This window comes from Rutidosis leptorrhynchoides, chromosome 1 (genome assembly GCF_046630445.1).
Source record: "Rutidosis leptorrhynchoides isolate AG116_Rl617_1_P2 chromosome 1, CSIRO_AGI_Rlap_v1, whole genome shotgun sequence".
NCBI classification, from domain to species: domain Eukaryota; kingdom Viridiplantae; phylum Streptophyta; class Magnoliopsida; order Asterales; family Asteraceae; genus Rutidosis; species Rutidosis leptorrhynchoides.
The window spans coordinates 309,493,119-309,518,419 of NC_092333.1; positions in this window are offsets into that span (position 1 = coordinate 309,493,119).

The following is a 25,301-nucleotide window of genomic DNA, read 5'->3' on the forward strand; positions in this document are numbered from 1 at the left end:
AGCACACAATAACTTTGATACAAGATAGTTGTGAAGACAATTCTAGCTAGTACACAAGTCGTTCAGCAAAGGCAATAAAGACACGTAATTCATACGTCCAGAAACAAGTCATGCATTCTGGTTTTACTAGGACTACTTCCCATCCTTGGTCTTGTGCAACATAACCGTTATGGCCGTTGATAAGACAGCGTGTTGTAACGTCATCAAAGGGACGAGGGTTACGTAATGTCCAACAGTCCCGTAACAATCTAAAAACCTCATTTCTTACCCCAATTACCGACTCCGTCACTTTTGGAAACGTTTTGTTTAATAGTTGTAGCCCGATTATCTTGTTCTCACTTTGGTGAGAAGCGAACATTACTAATCCGTAAGCATAACATGCTTCTTTATGTTGCATGTTAGCCGCTTTTTCTAAATCACGAAGTCCAATATTCGGATATATTGAGTCAAAATAATTTCTTAACCCGTTGCGTAAAATAGCATTTGGGTTCCCCGCAATATATGCGTCAAAGTAAACACATCGTAACTTATGGGTTTCCCAATGTGATATCCCCCATCTTTCAAATGAAAGTCTCTTATAAACCAAGACATTCTTGGAACATTCTTCGAATGTCTTACAAACTGATCTCGCCTTAAATAGTTGTGCCGAAGAATTCTGACCGACTTTAGACAAGATTTCATCAATCATGTCTCCGGGTAGGTCTCTTAAAATATTGGGTTGTCTATCCATTTTGTGTTTTTATACTGTAAAATAGACAAGAGTTAGATTCATAAAAAAAAAATACTTATTAATACAAGCAATTTTTACATATATCATAAAGCATAAGCACACTATATTACATATATTACACCACACGAATACAACTATCTTATTCCGACTTGCTTGTTTCTTCTTCTTCGGTTTTGGTTCGTTTTGCCAAGTTTCTAGGGATATATGATGTTCCCCTAATATGAGCCGTCGTTATCCACATTGGTTTAGAAAAACCTGGTGGTTTAGAGGTTCCCGGGTCATTGTTACAACTTAAGGACTTCGGGGGTTGACGATACATATAAAGTTCATCGGGGTTGGAATTAGATTTCTCTATTTTTATGCCCTTTCCTTTATTATTTTCTTTTGCCTTTTTAAATTCAGTTGGGGTAATTTCTATAACATCATCGGAATTCTCGTCAGAATCCGATTCATCGGAGAATTGGTAATCCTCCCAATATTTTGCTTCCTTGGCGGAAACACCATTGACCATAATTAACCTTGGTCGGTTGGTTGAGTATTTTCTTTTACTTAACCGTTTTATTATTTCCCCCACCGGTTCTACTTCTTCATCCGGTTCCGATTCTTCTTCCGGTTCCGATTCTTCTTCCGGTTCCGACTCTTCTTCCGGTTCCTCTTCGGGAACTTGTGAATCAGTCCACGAATCATTCCAATTTACATTTGACTCTTCATTATTATTAGGTGAGTCAATGGGACTTGTTCTAGAGGTAGACATCTATCACATAATATCAAACGCGTTAAGAGATTAATATATCACATAATATGAAATGTCCCGTTCTTATTGATTAAAAACGTTCCATATTAATTGATTTCGTTGCGAGGTTTTGACCTCTATATGAGACGTTTTTCAAAGACTGCATTCATTTTTAAAACAAACCATAACCTTTATTTCATAGATAAAGGTTTTAAAAAAAAACTTTACGTAGATTATCAAATAATGATAATCTAAAATATCCTGTTTACACACGACCATTACATAATGGTTTACAATACAAATATGTTACAACAAAATAAGTTTCTTGAATGCAGTTTTTACACAATATCATACAAGCATGGACTCCAAATCTCGTCCTTATTTAAGTATGCGACAGCGGAAGCTCTTAATAATCACCTGAGAATAAACATGCTTAAAACGTCAACAAAAATGTTGGTGAGTTATAGGTTTAACCTATATATATCAAATCATAATAATAGACCACAAGATTTCATATTTCAATACATATCCCATACATAGAGATAAAAATCATTCATATGGTGAACACCTGGTAACCGACATTAACAAGATGCATATATAAGAATATCCCCATCATTCCGGGACACCCTTCGGATATGATATAAATTTCGAAGTACTAAAGCATCCGGTACTTTGGATGGGGTTTGTTAAGCCCAATAGATCTATCTTTAGGATTCGCGTCAATTAGGGTGTCTGTTCCCTAATTCTTAGATTACCAGACTTAATAAAAAGGGGCATATTCGATTTTGATAATTCAACCATAGAATGTAGTTTCACGTACTTGTGTCTATTTTGTAAATCATTTATAAAACCTGCATGTATTCTCATCCCAAAAATATTAGATTTTAAAAGTGGGACTATAACTCACTTTCACAGATTTTTACTTCGTCGGGAAGTAAGACTTGGCCACCGGTTGATTCACGAACCTATAACAATATATACATATATATCAAAGTATGTTTAAAATATATTTACAACACTTTTAATATATTTTGATGTTTTAAGTTTATTAAGTCAGCTGTCCTCGTTAGTAACCTACAACTAGTTGTCCACAGTTAGATGTACAGAAATAAATCAATAAATATTATCTTGAATCAATCCACGACCCAGTGTATACGTATCTCAGTATTGATCACAACTCAAACTATATATATTTTGGAATCAACCTCAACCCTGTATAGCTAACTCCAACATTCACATATAGAGTGTCTATGGTTGTTCCGAAATATATATAGATGTGTCGACATGATAGGTCGAAACATTGTATACGTGTCTATGGTATCTCAAGATTACATAATATACAATACAAGTTGATTAAGTTATGGTTGGAATAGATTTGTTACCAATTTTCACGTAGCTAAAATGAGAAAAATTATCCAATCTTGTTTTACCCATAACTTCTTCATTTTAAATCCGTTTTGAGTGAATCAAATTGCTATGGTTTCATATTGAACTCTATTTTATGAATCTAAACAGAAAAGTATAGGTTTATAGTCGGAGAAATAAGTTACAAGTCGTTTTTGTAAAGGTAGTCATTTCAGTCGAAAGAACGACGTCTAGATGACCATTTTAGAAAACATACTTCCACTTTGAGTTTAACCATAATTTTTGGATATAGTTTCATGTTCATAATAAAAATCATTTTCTCAGAATAACAACTTTTAAATCAAAGTTTATCATAGTTTTTAATTAACTAACCCACAACAGCCCGCGGTGTTACTACGACGGCGTAAATCCGGTTTTACGGTGTTTTTCGTGTTTCCAGGTTTTAAATCATTAAGTTAGCATATCATATAGATATAGAACATGTGTGTAGTTAATTTTAAAATTCAAGTTAGAAGGATTAACTTTTGTTTGCGAACAAGTTTAGAATTAACTAAACTATGTTCTAGTGATTACGAGTTTAAACCTTCGAATAAGATAGCTTTATATATATGAATCGAATGATGTTATGAATATCATTACTACCTTAAGTTCCTTGGATAAACCTACTGGAAAAGGGAAAATGGATCTAGCTTCAACGGATCCTTGGATGGCTCGAAGTTCTTGAAGCAGAATCATGACACGAAAACAAGTTCAAGTAAGATCATCACTTGAAATAAGATTGTTATAGTTATAGAAATTGAACCAAAGTTTGAATATGATTATTACCTTGTATTAGAATGATAACCTACTGTAAGAAACAAAGATTTCTTGAGGTTGGATGATCACCTTACAAGATTGGAAGTGAGCTAGCAAACTTGAAAGTATTCTTGATTTTATGAAACTAGAACTTTTGGAATTTATGAAGAACACTTAGAACTTGAAGATAGAACTTGAGAGAGTTCAATTAGATGAAGAAAATTGAAGAATGAAAGTGTTTGTAGGTGTTTTTGGTCGTTGGTGTATGGATTAGATATAAAGGATATGTAATTTTGTTTTCATGTAAATAAGTCATGAATGATTACTCATATTTTTGTAATCTTATGAGATATTTCATGCTAGTTGCCAAATGATGGTTCCCACATGTGTTAGGTGACTCACATGGGCTGCTAAGAGCTGATCATTGGAGTGTATATACCAATAGTACATACATCTAAAAGCTGTGTATTGTACGAGTACGAATACGGGTGCATACGAGTAGAATTGTTGATGAAACTGAACGAGAATGTAATTGTAAGCATTTTTGTTAAGTAGAAGTATTTTGATAAGTGTATTGAAGTCTTTCAAAAGTGTATAAATACATATTAAAACACTACATGTATATACATTTTAACTGAGTCGTTAAGTCATCGTTAGTCGTTACATGTAAGTGTTGTTTTGAAACCTTTAGGTTAACGATCTTGTTAAATGTTGTTAACCCAATGTTTATAATAACAAAAGAGATTTTAAATTATTATATTATCATGATATTATGATGTACGAATATCTCTTAATATGATATATATACATTAAATGTCGTTACAACGATAAACGTTACATATATGTCTCGTTTCAAAATCATTAAGTTAGTAGTCTTGTTTTTACATATGTAGTTCATTGTTAATATAATTAATGATATGTTTACTTATCATAATATCATGTTAACTATATATATAACCATATATATGTCATCATATAGTTTTTTTTACAAGTTTTAACGTTCGTGAATCACCGGTCAACTTGGGTGGTCAATTGTCTATATGAAACCTATTTCAATTAATCAAGTCTTAACAAGTTTGATTGCTTAACATATTGGAAACATTTAATCATGTAAATATCAATCTCAATTAATATATATAAACATGGAAAAGTTCGGGTCACTACAGTACCTACCCGTTAAATAAATTTCGTCCCGAAATTTTAAGCTGTTGAAGGTGTTGACGAATCTTCTGGAAATAGATGCGGGTATTTCTTCTTCATCTGATCTTCACGCTCCCAGGTGAACTCGGGTCCTCTACGAGCATTCCATCGAACCTTAACAATTGGTATCTTGTTTTGCTTAAGTCTTTTAACCTCACGATCCATTATTTCGACGGGTTCTTCGATGAATTGAAGTTTTTCGTTGATTTGGATTTCATCTAACGGAATAGTGAGATCTTCTTTAGCAAAACATTTCTTTAAATTCGAGACGTGGAAAGTGTTATGTACAGCCGCGAGTTGTTGAGGTAACTCAAGTCGGTAAGCTACTGGTCCGACACGATCAATAATCTTGAATGGTCCAATATACCTTGGATTTAATTTCCCTCGTTTACCAAATCGAACAACGCCTTTCCAAGGTGAAACTTTAAGCATGACCATCTCTCCAATTTCAAATTCTATATCTTTTCTTTTAATGTCAGCGTAGCTCTTTTGTCGACTTTGGGCTGTTTTCAACCGTTGTTGAATTTGGATGATCTTCTCGGTAGTTTCTTGTATAATCTCCGGACCCGTAATCTGTCTATCCCCCACCTCACTCCAACAAATCGGAGACCTGCACTTTCTACCATAAAGTGCTTCAAACGGCGCCATCTCAATGCTTGAATGGTAGCTGTTGTTGTAGGAAAATTCTGCTAACGGTAGATGTCGATCCCAACTGTTTCCGAAATCAATAACACATGCTCGTAGCATGTCTTCAAGCGTTTGTATCGTACTTTCGCTCTGCCCATCAGTTTGTGGATGATAGGCAGTACTCATGTCTAGACGAGTTCCTAATGCTTGTTGTAATGTCTGCCAGAATCTTGAAATAAATCTGCCATCCCTATCAGAGATAATAGAGATTGGTATTCCATGTCTGGAGACGACTTCCTTCAAATACAGTCGTGCTAACTTCTCCATCTTGTCATCTTCTCTTATTGGTAGGAAGTGTGCTGATTTGGTGAGACGATCAACTATTACCCAAATAGTATCAAAACCACTTGCAGTCCTTGGCAATTTAGTGATGAAATCCATGGTAATGTTTTCCCATTTCCATTCCGGGATTTCGGGTTGTTGAAGTAGACCTGATGGTTTCTGATGCTCAGCTTTGACCTTAGAACACGTCAAACATTCTCCTACGTATTTAGCAACATCGGCTTTCATACCCGGCCACCAAAAATGTTTCTTGAGATCCTTGTACATCTTCCCCGTTCCAGGATGTATTGAGTATCTGGTTTTATGAGCTTCTCTAAGTACTATTTCTCTCATATCTCCAAATTTTGGTACCCAAATCCTTTCAGCCCTATACCGGGTTCCGTCTTCCCGAATATTAAGATGATTCTCCGATCCTTTGGGTATTTCATCCTTTAAATTTCCCTCTTTTAAAACTCCTTGTTGCGCCTCCTTTATTTGAGTAGTAATGTTATTATGAATCATTATATTCATAGATTTTACTCGAATGGGTTCTCTGTCCTTCCTGCTCAAGGCATCGGCTACCACATTTGCCTTCCCCGGGTGGTAACAAATCTCAAAGTCGTAATCATTCAATAATTCAATCCACCTACGCTGCCTCATATTCAGTTGTTTCTGATTAAATATGTGTTGAAGACTTTTGTGGTCGGTATATATAATACTTTTGACCCCATATAAGTAGTGCCTCCAAGTCTTTAATGCAAAAACAACCGCGCCTAATTCCAAATCATGCGTCGTATAATTTTGTTCGTGAATCTTCAATTGTCTAGACGCATAAGCAATCACCTTCGTTCGTTGCATTAATACACAACCGAGACCTTGCTTTGATGCATCACAATAAATCACAAAATCATCATTCCCTTCAGGCAATGACAATATAGGTGCCGTAGTTAGCTTTTTCTTCAATAACTGAAACGCTTTCTCTTGTTCATCATTCCATTCAAATTTCTTCCCTTTATGCATTAATGCAGTCAAGGGTTTTGCTATTCTGGAAAAGTCTTGGATGAACCTTCTGTAGTAACCAGCTAGTCCTAAAAACTGGCGTATGTGTTTCGGAGTTTTCGGGGTTTCCCACTTTTCAACAGTTTCTATCTTTGCCGAATCTACCTTAATACCTTCTTTGTTCACTATGTGACCGAGGAATTGAACTTCTTCCAACCAAAATGCACACTTTGAAAACTTAGCGTACAATTCTTCCTTCCTCAATACTTCTAACACCTTTCTCAAATGTTCACCGTGTTCTTGGTCATTCTTTGAGTAAATAAGTATGTCATCAATGAAAACAATGACAAACTTGTCAAGGTATGGTCCACACACTCGGTTCATAAGGTCCATGAACACAGCTGGTGCATTAGTTAAACCAAACGGCATGACCATAAACACGTAATGACCGTAACGTGTCCTGAAAGCAGTCTTTGGAATATCATCTTCTTTCACCCGCATTTGATGATACCCGGAACGTAAGTCAATCTTTGAATAAACAGACGAGCCTTGTAGTTGATCAAATAAGTCGTCGATTCTCGGTAGTGGGTAGCGGTTCTTGATGGTAAGTTTGTTCAACTCTCGGTAGTTGATACACAACCTGAATGTACCATCTTTCTTCTTGACAAACAAAACAGGAGCTCCCTACGGTGATGTGCTTGGTCGAATGAAACCACGCTCTAAAAGTTCTTGTAATTGGCTTTGCAGTTCTTTCATCTCGCTGGGTGCGAGCCTGTAAGGAGCACGAGCTATTGGTGCAGCTCCTGGTACAAGATCTATTTGAAATTCAACGGATCGATGTGGGGGTAATCCCGGTAATTCTTTCGGAAATACATCGGGAAATTCTTTTACAATGGGAACATCATTGATGCTCTTTTCTTCAGTTTGTACTTTCTCGACGTGTGCTAGAACAGCATAGCAACCTTTTCTTATTAGTTTTTGTGCCTTCAAATTACTAATAAGATGTAGCTTCGTGTTGCCCTTTTCTCCATACACCATTAAGGGTTTTCCTTTTTCTCGTATAATGCGAATTGCATTTTTGTAACAAACGATCTCCGCTTTCACTTCTTTCAACCAGTCCATACCGATTATCACATCAAAACTCCCTAACTCTACTGGTATCAAATCAATCTTAAATGTTTCGCTAACCAGTTTAATTTCTCGATTCCGACATATATTATCTGCTGAAATTAATTTACCATTTGCTAATTCGAGTAAAAATTTACTATCCAAAGGCGTCAATGGACAACTTAATTTAGCACAAAAATCTCTACTCACATAGCTTCTATCCGCACCCGAATCAAATAAAACGTAAGCAGATTTATTGTCAATAAGAAACGTACCCGTAACAAGCTCCGGGTCTTCCTGTGCCTCTACCGCATTAATATTGAAAACTCTTCCACGGCCTTGTCCATTCGTGTTCTCCTGGTTCGGGCAATTTCTAATAATGTGGCCTGGTTTTCCACATTTATAACAAACTACATTGGCATAACTTGCTCCGACACTACTTGCTCCGCCATTACTCGTTCCGACACCATTTGTTCCTTTCGTTCTATTAACCCCTGGTCCGTAGACCTCACACTTCGCCGCGCTATGACCATTTCTTTTACACTTGTTGCAAAATTTGGTGCAGAACCCCGAGTGATTCTTTTCACACCTTTGGCATAGTTGCTTCTGATTGTTGTTGTTGTTGCGGTTATTATTGTTGTTGGGATGATTGTTGTAGTTGCTGTTGTTGTTGTTGTTGTTGTTGTTGTTGTTGTTGTTGTTGGGCCGTTTGTTGTAGTTGCGATTGATGTTGCGATTGTTGGGATAATTGTTGCGATTATTGTTGTAATTGCTGCTGTTGTTGTATTGGTGATTCTTATCACCGTTTTCCTCCCACTTTCTTTTGACTTGCTTCACATTGGCCTCTTCAGCAGTCTGTTCTTTAATTCTTTCTTCAATCTGGTTCACTAGTTTGTGAGCCATTCTACATGCCTGTTGTATGGAGGCGGGCTCGTGTGAACTTATATCTTCTTGGATTCTTTCCGGTAATCCTTTCACAAACGCGTCGATCTTCTCTTCCTCATCTTCGAATGCTCCCGGACACAATAGGCACAATTCTGTGAATCGTTTTTCGTACGTGGTAATATCAAATCCTTGGGTTCGTAACCCTCTAAGTTCTGTCTTGAGCTTATTGACCTCGGTTCTGGGACGGTACTTCTCGTTCATCAAGTGCTTGAATGCTGACCACGGTAGTGCGTACGCATCATCTTGTCCCACTTGCTCTAGATAGGTATTCCACCATGTTAACGCAGAACCTGTGAAGGTATGCGTAGCGTACTTCACTTTGTCCTCTTCAGTACACTTACTTATGGCAAACACCGATTCAACCTTCTCGGTCCACCGTTTCAATCCGATCGGTCCTTCGGTTCCATCAAATTCCAAAGGTTTGCAGGCAGTGAATTCTTTGTAGGTGCATCCTACACGATTTCCTGTACTGCTAGATCCAAGGTTATTGTTGGTATGTAGCGCAGCCTGTACTGCGGCTATGTTAGAAGCTAGAAAAGTACGGAATTCCTCTTCATTCATATTCACGGTGTGTCGAGTAGTCGGTGCCATTTCCTTCAAAATAGTTAAATGGAACAAGTTAATCATACAGAATATTAAGAGTAGTTAATAGTATTTCGTAGCATAATATGAACTCATTTATAAAAGCTTTTTCTTCATATTAGCGTTTTATAAGTTTAAATTCGGGTAGTACCTACCCGTTAAGTTCATACTTAGTAGCTAATATACAATTCAACTACTACAATTCTATATGAAAAACTGATTGTAATAATATTTCGCGTTCAAACTTTTATACAATATTTTACAAACTTACAATACCGCTTATTTTACATAAAGCATGAAATATAGCACACAATAACTTTGATACAAGATAGTTGTGAAGACAATTCTAGCTAGTACACAAGTCGTTCGGCAAAGGCAATAAAGACACGTAATTCATACGTCCAGAAACAAGTCATGCATTCTGGTTTTACTAGGACTACTTCCCATCCTTGGTCTTGTGCAACATAACCGTTATGGCCGTTGATAAGACAGCGTGTTGTAATGTCATCAAAGGGGCGAGGGTTACGTAATGTCCAACAGTCCCGTAATAATCTAAAAACCTCATTTCTTACCCCAATTACCGACTCCGTCACTTGTGGAAACGTTTTGTTTAATAGTTGTAGCCCGATGTCCTTGTTCTCACTTTGGTGAGAAGCGAACATTACTAATCCGTAAGCATAACATGCTTCTTTATGTTGCATGTTAGCCGCTTTTTCTAAATCACGAAGTCCAATATTCGGATATATTGAGTCAAAATAATTTCTTAACCCGTTGCGTAAAATAGCATTTGGGTTCCCCGCAATATATGCGTCAAAGTAAACACATCGTAACTTATGGGTTTCCCAATGTGATATCCCCCATCTTTCAAACGAAAGTCTCTTATAAACCAAGACATTCTTGGAACGTTCTTCGAATGTCTTACAAACTGATCTCGCCTTAAATAGTTGTGCCGAGGAATTCTGGCCGACTCTAGACAAGATTTCATCAATCATGTCTCCGGGTAGGTCTCTTAAAATATTGGGTTGTCTATCCATTTTGTGTTTTTATACTGTAAAATAGACAAGAGTTAGATTCATAAAAAAATACTTATTAATACAAGCAATTTTTACATATATCATAAAGCATAAGAACACTATATTACATATATTACACCACACGAATACAACTATCTTATTCTGACTCGCTCGTTTCTTCTTCTTCAGTTTTGGTTCGTTTTGCCAAGTTTCTAGGGATATATGATGTTCCCCTAATATGAGCCGTCGTTGTCCACATTGGTTTAGAAAAACCTGGTGGTTTAGAGGTTCCCGGGTCATTGTTACAACTTAAGGACTTCGGGGGTTGACGATACATATAAAGTTCATCGGGGTTGGAATTAGATTTCTCTATTTTTATGCCCTTTCCCTTATTATTTTCTTTTGCCTTTTTAAATTCAGTTGGGGTAATTTCTATAACATCATTGGAATTCTCGTCGGAATCCGATTCATCGGAGAATTGGTAATCCTCCCAATATTTTGCTTCCTTGGCGGAAACACCATTGACCATAATTAACCTTGGTCGGTTGGTTGAGGATTCTCTTTTACTTAACCGTTTTATTATTTCCCCCACCGGTTCCGATTCTTCTTCCGGTTCCGATTCTTCTTCCGGTTCCGATTCTTCTTCCGGTTCCGATTCTTCTTCCGGTTCCGACTCTTCTTCCGGTTCCTCTTCGGGAACTTGTGAATCAGTCCACGAATCATTCCAATTTACATTTGACTCTTCATTATTATTAGGTGAGTCAATGGGACTTGTTCTAGAGGTAGACATCTATCACATAATATCAAACACGTTAAGAGATTAATATATCACATAATATTCATATGTTAAAAATATATAGTTTCCAACAAAAATGTTAAGCAATCATTTTTAAAGAAAAACACGGTCGAAGTCCAGACTCACTAATGCATCCTAACAAACTCGATAAGACACACTAATGCAAATTTTCTGGTTCTCTAAGACCAACGCTCTGATACCAACTGAAATTTCCCGTTCTTATTGATTAAAAACGTTCCATATTAATTGATTTCGTTGCGAGGTTTTGACCTCTATATGAGACGTTTTTCAAAGACTGCATTCATTTTTAAAACAAACCATAACCTTTATTTCATAGATAAAGGTTTTAAAAAAAACTTTACGTAGATTATCAAATAATGATAATCTAAAATATCCTGTTTACACACGACCATTACATAATGGTTTACAATACAAATATGTTACAACAAAATAAGTTTCTTGAATGCAGTTTTTACACAATATCATACAAGCATGGACTCCAAATCTCGTCCTTATTTAAGTATGCGACAGCGGAAGCTCTTAATAATCACCTGAGAATAAACATGCTTAAAACGTCAACAAAAATGTTGGTGAGTTATAGGTTTAACCTATATATATCAAATCATAATAATAGACCACAAGATTTCATATTTCAATACACATCCCATACATAGAGATAAAAATCATTCATATGGTGAACACCTGGTAACCGACATTAACAAGATGCATATATAAGAATATCCCCATCATTCCGGGACACCCTTCGGATATGATATAAATTTCGAAGTACTAAAGCATCCGGTACTTTGGATGGGGTTTGTTAAGCCCAATAGATCTATCTTTAGGATTCGCGTCAATTAGGGTGTCTGTTCCCTAATTCTTAGATTACCAGACTTAATAAAAAGGGGCATATTCGATTTCGATAATTCAACCATAGAATGTAGTTTCACGTACTTGTGTCTATTTTGTAAATCATTTATAAAACCTGCATGTATTCTCATCCCAAAAATATTAGATTTTAAAAGTGGGACTATAACTCACTTTCACAGATTTTTACTTCGTCGGGAAGTAAGACTTGGCCACCGGTTGATTCACGAACCTATAACAATATATACATATATATCAAAGTATGTTTAAAATATATTTACAACACTTTTAATATATTTTGATGTTTTAAGTTTATTAAGTCAGCTGTCCTCGTTAGTAACCTACAACTAGTTGTCCACAGTTAGATGTACAGAAATAAATCAATAAATATTATCTTGAATCAATCCACGACCCAGTGTATACGTATCTCAGTATTGATCACAACTCAAACTATATATATTTTGGAATCAACCTCAACCCTGTATAGCTAACTCCAACATTCACATATAGAGTGTCTATGGTTGTTCCGAAATATATATAGATGTGTCGACATGATAGGTCGAAACATTGTATACGTGTCTATGGTATCTCAAGATTACATAATATACAATACAAGTTGATTAAGTTATGGTTGGAATAGATTTGTTACCAATTTTCACGTAGCTAAAATGAGAAAAATTATCCAATCTTGTTTTACCCATAACTTCTTCATTTTAAATCCGTTTTGAGTGAATCAAATTGCTATGGTTTCATATTGAACTCTATTTTATGAATCTAAACAGAAAAGTATAGGTTTATAGTCGGAGAAATAAGTTACAAGTCGTTTTTGTAAAGGTAGTCATTTCAGTCGAAAGAACGACGTCTAGATGACCATTTTAGAAAACATACTTCCACTTTGAGTTTAACCATAATTTTTGGATATAGTTTCATGTTCATAATAAAAATCATTTTCTCAGAATAACAACTTTTAAATCAAAGTTTATCATAGTTTTTAATTAACTAACCCAAAACAGCCCGCGGTGTTACTACGACGGCGTAAATCCGGTTTTACGGTGTTTTTCGTGTTTCCAGGTTTTAAATCATTAAGTTAGCATATCATATAGATATAGAACATGTGTGTAGTTAATTTTAAAAGTCAAGTTAGAAGGATTAACTTTTGTTTGCGAACAAGTTTAGAATTAACTAAACTATGTTCTAGTGATTACGAGTTTAAACCTTCGAATAAGATAGCTTTATATATATGAATCGAATGATGTTATGAATATCATTACTACCTTAAGTTCCTTGGATAAACCTACTGGAAAAGGGAAAAATGGATCTAGCTTCAACGGATCCTTGGATGGCTCGAAGTTCTTGAAGCAGAATCATGACACGAAAACAAGTTCAAGTAAGATCATCACTTGAAATAAGATTGTTATAGTTATAGAAATTGAACCAAAGTTTGAATATGATTATTACCTTGTATTAGAATGATAACCTACTGTAAGAAACAAAGATTTCTTGAGGTTGGATGATCACCTTACAAGATTGGAAGTGAGCTAGCAAACTTGAAAGTATTCTTGATTTTATGAAACTAGAACTTTTGGAATTTATGAAGAACACTTAGAACTTGAAGATAGAACTTGAGAGAGTTCAATTAGATGAAGAAAATTGAAGAATGAAAGTGTTTGTAGGTGTTTTTGGTCGTTGGTGTATGGATTAGATATAAAGGATATGTAATTTTGTTTTCATGTAAATAAGTCATGAATGATTACTCATATTTTTGTAATCTTATGAGATATTTCATGCTAGTTGCCAAATGATGGTTCCCACATGTGTTAGGTGACTCACATGGGCTGCTAAGAGCTGATCATTGGAGTGTATATACCAATAGTACATACATCTAAAAGCTGTGTATTGTACGAGTACGAATACGGGTGCATACGAGTAGAATTGTTGATGAAACTGAACGAGAATGTAATTGTAAGCATTTTTGTTAAGTAGAAGTATTTTGATAAGTGTATTGAAGTCTTTCAAAAGTGTATAAATACATATTAAAACACTACATGTATATACATTTTAACTGAGTCGTTAAGTCATCGTTAGTCGTTACATGTAAGTGTTGTTTTGAAACCTTTAGGTTAACGATCTTGTTAAATGTTGTTAACCCAATGTTTATAATAACAAAAGAGATTTTAAATTATTATATTATCATGATATTATGATGTACGAATATCTCTTAATATGATATATATACATTAAATGTCGTTACAACGATAAACGTTACATATATGTCTCGTTTCAAAATCATTAAGTTAGTAGTCTTGTTTTTACATATGTAGTTCATTGTTAATATAATTAATGATATGTTTACTTATCATAATATCATGTTAACTATATATATAACCATATATATGTCATCATATAGTTTTTTTTACAAGTTTTAACGTTCGTGAATCACCGATCAACTTGGGTGGTCAATTGTCTATATGAAACCTATTTCAATTAATCAAGTCTTAACAAGTTTGATTGCTTAACATGTTGGAAACATTTAATCATGTAAATATCAATCTCAATTAATATATATAAACATGGAAAAGTTCGGGTCACTACATAATATTCACATGTTAAAAATATATAGTTTCCAACAAAATTTGTTAAGCAATCATTTTTCAAGTAAACACGGTCGAAGTCCAGACTTACTAATGCATCCTAACAAACTCGATTAAGACACACTAATGCAAAATTCTGGTTCTCTAAGACCAACGCTCGGATACCAACTGAAATGTCCCGTTCTTATTGATTAAAAACGTTCCATATTAATTGATTTCGTTGCGAGGTTTTGACCTCTATATGAGACATTTTTCAAAGACTGCATTCATTTTTAAAACAAACCATAACCTTTATTTCATAGATAAAGGTTTTAAAAAGCTTTACGTAGATTATCAAATAATGATAATCTAAAATATCCTGTTTACACACGACCATTACATAATGGTTTACAATACAAATATGTTACAACAAAATAAGTTTCTTGAATGCAGTTTTTACACAATATCATACAAGCATGGACTCCAAATCTCGTCCTTATTTAAGTATGCGACAGCGGAAGCTCTTAATAATCACCTGAGAATAAACATGCTTAAAACGTCAACAAAAATGTTGGTGAGTTATAGGTTTAACCTATATATATCAAATCATAATAATAGACCACAAGATTTCATATTTCAATACACATCCCATACATAGAGATAAAAATCATTCATATGGTGAACACCTGGTAACCGACATTAACAAGATGCATATATAAGAATATCCCCATCATTCCGGGACACCCTTCGGATATGATATAAATTTCGAAGTACTAAAGCATCCGGTACTTTGGATGGGGTTTGTTAGGCCCAATAGATCTATCTTTAGGATTCGTGTCAATTAGGGTGTCTGTTCCCTAATTCTTAGATTACCAGACTTAATAAAAAGGGGCATATTCGATTTCGATAATTCAACCATAGAATGTAGTTTCACGTACTTGTATCTATTTTGTAAATCATTTATAAAACCTGCATGTATTCTCATCCCAAAAATATTAGATTTTAAAAGTGGGACTATAACTCACTTTCACAGATTTTTACTTCGTCGGGAAGTAAGACTTGGCCACTGGTTGATTCACGTACCTATAACAATATATACATATATATCAAAGTATGTTCAAAATATATTTACAACACTTTTAATATATTTAGATGTTTTAAGTTTATTAAGTCAGCTGTCCTCGTTAGTAACCTACAACTAGTTGTCCACAGTTAGATGTACAGAAATAAATCGATAAATATTATCTTGGATCAATCCACGACCCAGTGTATACGTATCTCAGTATTGATCACAACTCAAACTATATATATTTTGGAATCAACCTCAACCCTGTATAGCTAACTCCAACATTCACATATAGAGTGTCTATGGTTGTTCCGAAATATATATAGATGTGTCGACATGATAGGTCGAAACATTGTATACGTGTCTATGGTATCTCAAGATTACATAATATACAATACAAGTTGATTAAGTTATGGTTGGAATAGATTTGTTACCAATTTTCACGTAGCTAAAATGAGAAAAATTATCCAATCTTGTTTTACCCATAACTTCTTCATTTTAAATCCGTTTTGAGTGAATCAAATTGCTATGGTTTCATATTGAACTCTATTTTATGAATCTAAATAGAAAAGTATAGGTTTATAGTTGGAAAAATAAGTTACAAGTCGTTTTTGTAAAGGTAGTCATTTCAGTCGAAAGAACGACGTCTAGATGACCATTTTAGAAAACATACTTCCACTTTGAGTTTAATCATAATTTTTGGATATAGTTTCATGTTCATAATAAAAATAATTTTCTCAGAATAGCAATTTTTAAATCAAAGTTTATCATAGTTTTTAATTAACTAACCCAAAACAGCCCGCGGTGTTACTACGACGGCGTAAATCCGGTTTTACGGTGTTTTTCGTGTTTCCAGGTTTTAAATCATTAAGTTAGCATATCATATAGATATAGAACATGTGTTTAGTTGATTTTAAAAGTCAAGTTAGAAGGATTAACTTTTGTTTGCGAACAAGTTTAGAATTAACTAAACTATGTTCTAGTGATTACAAGTTTAAACCTTCGAATAAGATAGCTTTATATGTATGAATCGAATGATGTTATGAACATCATTACTACCTTAAGTTCCTTGGATAAACCTACTGTAAAAGAGAAAAATGGATCTAGCTTCAACGGATCCTTGGATGGCTCGAAGTTCTTGAAGCAGAATCATGACACGAAAACAAGTTCAAGTAAGATCATCACTTGAAATAAGATTGTTATAGTTATAGAAATTGAACCAAAGTTTGAATATGATTATTACCTTGTATTAGAATGATAACCTACTGTAAGAAACAAAGATTTCTTGAGGTTGGATGATCACCTTACAAGATTGGAAGTGAGCTAGCAAACTTGAAAGTATTCTTGATTTTATGAAACTAGAACTTTTGAAATTTATGAAGAACACTTAGAACTTGAAGATAGAACTTGAGAGAGATCAATTAGATGAAGAAAATTGAAGAATGAAAGTGTTTGTAGGTGTTTTTGGTCGTTGGTGTATGGATTAGATATAAAGGATATGTAATTTTGTTTTCATGTAAATAAGTCATGAATGATTACTCATATTTTTGTAATTTTATGAGATATTTCATGCTAGTTGCCAAATGATAGTTCCCACATGTGTTAGGTGACTCACATGGGCTGCTAAGAGCTGATCATTGGAGTGTATATACCAATAGTACATACATCTAAAAGTTGTGTATTGTACGAGTACGAATACGGGTGCATACGAGTAGAATTGTTGATGAAACTGAACGAGGATGTAATTGTAAGCATTTTTGTTAAGTAGAAGTATTTTGATAAGTGTCTTGAAGTCTTTCAAAAGTGTATGAATACATATTAAAACACTACATGTATATACATTTTAACTGAGTCGTTAAGTCATCGTTAGTCGTTACATGTAAATGTTGTTTTGAAACCTTTAGGTTAACGATCTTGTTGAATGTTGTTAACCCATTGTTTATTATAACAAATGAGATGTTAAATTATTATATTATCATGATATTATGATATATAATATATCTTAGTATGATGTATATACAGTTAAATATCGTTACAACGATAATCGTTACATATATGTCTCGTTTCGAAATCATTAAGTTAGTAGCCTTATTTTTACATATGTATTTCATTGTTAATACACTTAATAATATATTTACTTATCATTTAACATAATTAACCAAGTGTATCAATATCTTAATATGATTCATATGTACCTAGTAAGACGTTGTTATAACGATAATCGTTATATATATCGTTTTCGAGTTTCTTAAATTAATAGTCTCATTTTTATGTATATAACTCATTGTTAAAATACCTAATGAGATACATAATTATAATAAAAACATGTTAACTATATATATAACCATATATATGTCATCGTATAGTTTTTATAAGTTTTAACGTTCGTGAATCACCGGTCAACTTGGGTGGTCAATTGTCTATATGAAACATATTTCAATTAATCAAGTCTTAACAAGTTTGATTGCTTAACATATTGGAAACATTTAATCATGTAAATATCAATCTCAATTAATATATATAAACATGGAAAAGTTCGGGTCACTACAGTTAATATACGTAATGATATGTTTACTTATCATAGTATCATGTTAACTATATATATATATATATATATATCCATATATATGTCATCATATAGTTTTTACAAGTTTTAACGTTCGTGAATCACCGGTCAACTTGGGTGGTCAATTGTCTATATGAAACATATTTCAATTAATCAAGTCTTAACAAGTTTGATTGCTTAACATGTTGGAAACATTTAATCATGTAAATATCAATCTCAATTAATATATATAAACATGGAAAAGTTCGGGTCACTACAGTACCTACCCGTTAAATAAATTTCGTCCAGAAATTTTAAGCTGTTGAAGGTGTTGACGAATCTTCTGGAAATAGATGCGGGTATTTCTTCTTCATCTGATCTTCACACTCCCAGGTGAACTCGGGTCCTCTATGAGCATTCCATCGAACCTTAACAATTGGTATCTTGTTTTGCTTAAGTCTTTTAACCTCACGATCCATTATTTCGACGGGTTCTTCGATGAATAGAAGTTTTTCGTTGATTTGGATTTCATCTAACGGAATAGTGAGATCTTCTTTAGCAAAACATTTCTTCAAATTCGAGACGTGGAAAGTGTTATGTACAGCCGCGAGTTGTTGAGGTAACTCTAGTCGGTAAGCTACTGGTCCGACACGATCAATAATCTTGAATGGTCCAATATACCTTGGATTTAATTTCCCTCGTTTACCAAATCGAACAACGCCTTTCCAAGGTGCAACTTTAAGCATGACCATCTCTCCAATTTCAAATTCTATATCTTTTCTTTTAATGTCAGCGTAGCTCTTTTGTCGACTTTGGGCGGTTTTCAACCGTTGTTGAATTTGGATGATCTTCTCGGTAGTTTCTTGTATAATCTCCGGACCCGTAATCTGTCTATCCCCCACTTCACTCCAACAAATCGGAGACCTTCACTTTCTACCATAAAGTGCTTCAAACGGCGCCATCTCAATGCTTGAATGGTAGCTGTTGTTGTAGGAAAATTCTGCTAACGGTAGATGTCGATCCCAACTGTTTCCGAAATCAATAACACATGCTCGTAGCATGTCTTCAAGCGTTTGTATCGTCCTTTCGCTCTGCCTATCAGTTTGTGGATGATAGGCAGTACTCATGTCTAGACGAGTTCCTAATGCTTGCTGTAATGTCTGCCAGAATCTTGAAATAAATCTGCCATCCCTATCAGAGATAATAGAGATTGGTATTCCATGTCTGGAGACGACTTCCTTCAAATACAGTCGTGCTAACTTCTCCATCTTGTCATCTTCTCTTATTGGCAGGAAGTGTGCTGATTTGGTGAGACGATCAACTATTACCCAAATAGTATCAAAACTACTTGCAGTCCTTGGCAATTTAGTGATGAAATCCATGGTAATGTTTTCCCATTTCCATTCCGGGATTTCGGGTTGTTGAAGTAGACCTGATGGTTTCTGATGCTCAGCTTTGACCTTAGAACACGTCAAACATTCTCCTACGTATTTAGCAACATCGGCTTTCATACCCGGCCACCAAAAATGTTTCTTGAGATCCTTGTACATCTTCCCCGTTCCAGGATGTATTGAGTATCTGATTTTATGAGCTTCTCTAAGTACCATTTCTCTCATATCTCCAAATTTTGGTACCCAAATCCTTTCAGCCCTATACCGGGTTCCGTCTTCCCGAATATTAAGATGCTTCTCCGATCCTTTGGGTATTTCATCCTTTAAATTTCCCTCTTTTAAAACTCCTTGTTGCGCCTCCTTTATTTGAGTAGTAATGTTATTATGAATCATTATATTCATAGATTTTACTCGAATGGGTTCTCTGTCCTTCCTGCTCAAGGCATCGGCTACCACATTTGCCTTCCCCGGGTGGTAACAAATCTCAAAGTCGTAATCATTCAATAATTCAATCCACCTACGCTGCCTCATATTCAGTTGTTTCTGATTAAATATGTGTTGAAGACTTTTGTGGTCGGTATATATAATACTTTTGACCCCATATAAGTAGTGCCTCCAAGTCTTTAATGCAAAAACAACTGCGCCTAATTCCAAATCATGCGTCGTATAATTTTGTTCGTGAATCTTCAATTGTCTAGATGCATAAGCAATCACCTTCGTTCGTTGCATTAATACACAACCGAGACCTTGCTTTGATGCATCACAATAAATCACAAAATCATCATTCCCTTCAGGCAATGACAATATAGGTGCCGTAGTTAGCTTTTTCTTCAATAACTGAAACGCTTTCTCTTGTTCATCATTCCATTCAAATTTCTTCCCTTTATGCGTTAATGCAGTCAAGGGTTTTTCTATTCTGGAAAAGTCTTGGATGAACCTTCTGTAGTAACCAGCTAGTCCTAAAAACTGGCGTATGTGTTTCGGAGTTTTCGGGGTTTCCCACTTTTCAACAGTTTCTATCTTTGCCGGATCCACCTTAATACCTTCTTTGTTCACTATGTGACCGAGCAATTGAACTTCTTCCAACCAAAATGCACACTTTGAAAACTTAGCGTACAATTCTTCCTTCCTCAATACTTCTAACACCTTTCTCAAATGTTCACCGTGTTCTTGGTCATTCTTTGAGTAAATAAGTATGTCATCAATGAAAACAATGACAAACTTGTCAAGGTATGGTCCACACACTCGGTTCATAAGGTCCATGAACACAGCTGGTGCATTAGTTAAACCAAACGACATGACCATAAACTCGTAATGACCGTAACGTGTTCTGAAAGCAGTCTTTGGAATATCATCTTCTTTCACCCGCATTTGATGATACCCGGAACGTAAGTCAATCTTTGAATAAACAGACGAGCCTTGTAGTTGATCAAATAAGTCATCGATTCTCGGTAGTGGGTAGCGGTTCTTGATGGTAAGTTTGTTCAACTCTCGGTAGTCGATACACAACCTGAATGTACCATCTTTCTTCTTGACAAACAAAACAGGAGCTCCCCACGGTGATGTGCTTGGTCGAATGAAACCACGCTCTAAAAGTTCTTGTAATTGGCTTTGTAGTTCTTTCATCTCGCTGAGTGCGAGTCTGTAAGGAGCACGAGCTATTGGTGCAGCTCCTGGTACAAGATCTATTTGAAATTCAACGGATCGATGTGGGGGTAATCCCGGTAATTCTTTCGGAAATACATCAGGAAATTCTTTTGCGACGGGAACATCATTGATGCTCTTTTCTTCAGTTTGTACTTTCTCGACGTGTGCTAGAACAGCATAGAAAGCTTTTCTTATTAGTTTTTGTGCCTTCAAATTACTAATAAGATGTAGCTTCGTGTTGCCCTTTTCTCCGTACACCATTAAGGGTTTCCCTTTTTCTCGTATAATGCGAATTGCATTTTTGTAACAAACGATCTCCGCTTTCACTTCTTTCAACCAGTCCATACCAATTATCACATCAAAACTCCCTAACTCTACTGGTATCAAATCAATCTTAAATGTTTCGCTAACCAGTTTAATTTCTCGATTCCGACATATATTATCTGCTGAAATTAATTTACCATTTGCTAATTCGAGTAAAAATTTACTATCCAAAGGTGTCAATGGACAACTTAATTTAGCACAAAAATCTCTACTCATATAGCTTCTATCCGCACCCGAATCAAATAAAACGTAAGCAGATTTATTGTCAATAAGAAACGTACCCGTAACAAGCTCCGGGTCTTCCTGTGCCTCTGCCGCATTAATATTGAAAACTCTTCCACGGCCTTGTCCATTCGTGTTCTCCTGGTTCGGGCAATTTCTAATAATGTGGCCTGGTTTTCCACATTTATAACAAACTACATTGGCATAACTTGCTCCGACACTACTTGCTCCGCCATTACTTGTTCCGACACCATTTGTTCCTTTCGTTCTATTAACCCCTGGTTCGTAGTGTAGTGACCCGAACTTTTCCATGTTTATATATATTAATTGAGATTGATATTTACATGATTAAATGTTTCCAACATGTTAAGCAATCAAACTTGTTAAGACTTGATTAATTGAAATATGTTTCATATAGACAATTGACCACCCAAGTTGACCGGTGATTCACGAACGTTAAAACTTGTAAATATTATATGATGACATATATATGGATATATATATATAGTTAACATGATACTATGATAAGTAAATATATCATTAAGTATATTAACAATGAACTACATATGTAAAAACAAGACTACTAACTTAATGATTTTTAAACGAGACATATATGTAACGATTATCGTTGTAAAGACATTTAATGTATATATATCATATTAAGAGATATTCATACATGATAATATCATGATAATATAATAATTTAAAATCTCATTTGATATTATAAACATTGGGTTAACAACATTTAACATGATCGTTAACCTAAAGGTTTCAAAACAACACTTACATGTAACGACTAACGATGACTTAACGACTCAGTTAAAATGTATATACATGTAGTGTTTTAATATGTATTTATACACTTTTGAAAGACTTCAATACACTTATCAAAATACTTCTACTTAACAAAAATGCTTACAATTACATCCTCGTTCAGTTTCATCAACAATTCTACTCGTATGCACTCGTATTCGTACTCGTACAATACACAGCTTTTAGATGTATGTACTATTGGTATATACACTCCAATGATCAGCTCTTAGCAGCCCATGTGAGTCACCTAACACATGTGGGAACCATCATTTGGCAACTAGCATGAAATATCTCATAAAATTACAAAAATATGAGTAATCATTCATGACTTATTTACATGAAAACAAAATTACATATCCTTTATATCTAATCCATACACCAACGACCAAAAACACCTACAAACACTTTCATTCTTCAATTTTCTTCATCTAATTGATCTCTCTCAAGTTCTATCTTCAAGTTCTAAGTGTTCTTCATAAATTCCAAAAGTTCTAGTTGCATAAAATCAAGAATACTTTCAAGTTTGCTAGCTCACTTCCAATCTTGTAAGGTGATCATCCAACCTCAAGAAATCTTTGTTTCTTACAGTAGGTTATCATTCTAATACAAGGTAATAATCATATTCAAACTTTGGTTAAATTTCTATAACTATAACAATCTTATTTCAAGTGATGATCTTACTTGAACTTGTTTTCGTGTCATGATTCTGCTTCAAGAACTTCGAGCCATCCAAGGATCCATTGAAGCTAGATCCATTTTTCTCTTTTCTAGTAGGTTTATCCAAGGAACTTAAGGTAGTAATGATGTTCATAACATCATTCGATTCATACATATAAAGCTATCTTATTCGAAGGTTTAAACTTGTAATCACTAGAACATAGTTTAGTTAATTCTAAACTTGTTCGCAAACAAAAGTTAATCCTTCTAACTTGACTTTTAAAATCAACTAAACACATGTTCTATATCTATATGATATGCTAACTTAATTATTTAAAACCAGGAAACACGAAAAACACCGTAAAACCGGATTTACGCCGCCGTAGTAACACCGCGGGCTGTTTTGGGTTAGTTAATTAAAAACTATGATAAACTTTGATTTAAAAGTTGTTATTCTGAGAAAATGATTTTTATTATGAACATGAAACTATATCCAAAAATTATGGTTAAACTCAAAGTGGAAGTATGTTTTCTAAAATGGTCATCTAGACGTCGTTCTTTCGACTGAAATGACTACCTTTACAAAAACGACTTGTAACTTATTTTTCAGACTATAAACCTATACTTTTTCAATTTAGATTCATAAAATAGAGTTCAATATGAAACCATAGCAATTTGATTCACTCAAAACGGATTTAAAATGAAGAAGTTATGGGTAAAACAAGATTGGATAATTTTTCTCATTTTAGCTACGTGAAAATTGGTAACAAATCTATTCCAACCATAACTTAACCAACTTGTATTGTATATTATGTAATCTTGAGATACCATAGACACGTATACAATGTTTCGACCTATCATGTCGACACATCTATATATATTTCGGAACAACCATAGACACTCTATATGTGAATGTTGGAGTTAGCTATACAGGGTTGAGGTTGATTCCAAAATATATATAGTTTGAGTTGTGATCAATACTGAGATACGTATACACTGGGTCGTGGATTGATTCAAGATAATATTTGTCGATTTATTTCTGTACATCTAACTGTGGACAACTAGTTGTAGGTTACTAACGAGGACAGCTGACTTAATAAACTTAAAACATCAAAATATATTAAAAGTGTTGTAAATATATTTTGAACATACTTTGATATATATGTATATATTGTTATAGGTTCGTGAATCAACCAGTGGCCAAGTCTTACTTCCCGACGAAGTAAAAATCTGTGAAAGTGAGTTATAGTCCCACTTTTAAAATCTAATATTTTTGGGATGAGAATACATGCAGGTTTTATAAATGATTTACAAAATAGACACAAGTACGTGAAACTACATTCTATGGTTGAATTATCGAAATCGAATATGCCCCTTTTTATTAAGTCTGGTAATCTAAGAATTAGGGAACAGACACCCTAATTGACGCGAATCCTAAAGATAGATCTATTAGGCCTAACAAACCCCATCCAAAGTACCGGATGCTTTAGTACTTCGAAATTTATATCATATCCGAAGGGTGTCCCGGAATGATGGGGATATTCTTAAATATGCATCTTGTTAATGTCGGTTACCAGGTGTTCACCATATGAATGATTTTTATCTCTATGTATGGGATGTGTATTGAAATATGAAATCTTGTGGTCTATTATTATGATTTGATATATATAGGTTAAACCTATAACTCACCAACATTTTTGTTGACGTTTTAAGCATGTTTATTCTCAGGTGATTATTAAGAGCTTCCGCTGTCGCATAATTAAATAAGGACGAGATTTGGAGTCCTTGCTTGTATGATATTGTGTAAAAACTGCATTCAAGAAACTTATTTTGTTGTAACATATTTGTATTGTAAACCATTATGTAATGGTCGTGTGTAAACAGGATATTTTAGATTATCATTATTTGATAATCTACGTAAAGCTTTTTAAAACCTTTATCTATGAAATAAAGGTTATGGTTTGTTTTAAAAATGAATGCAGTCTT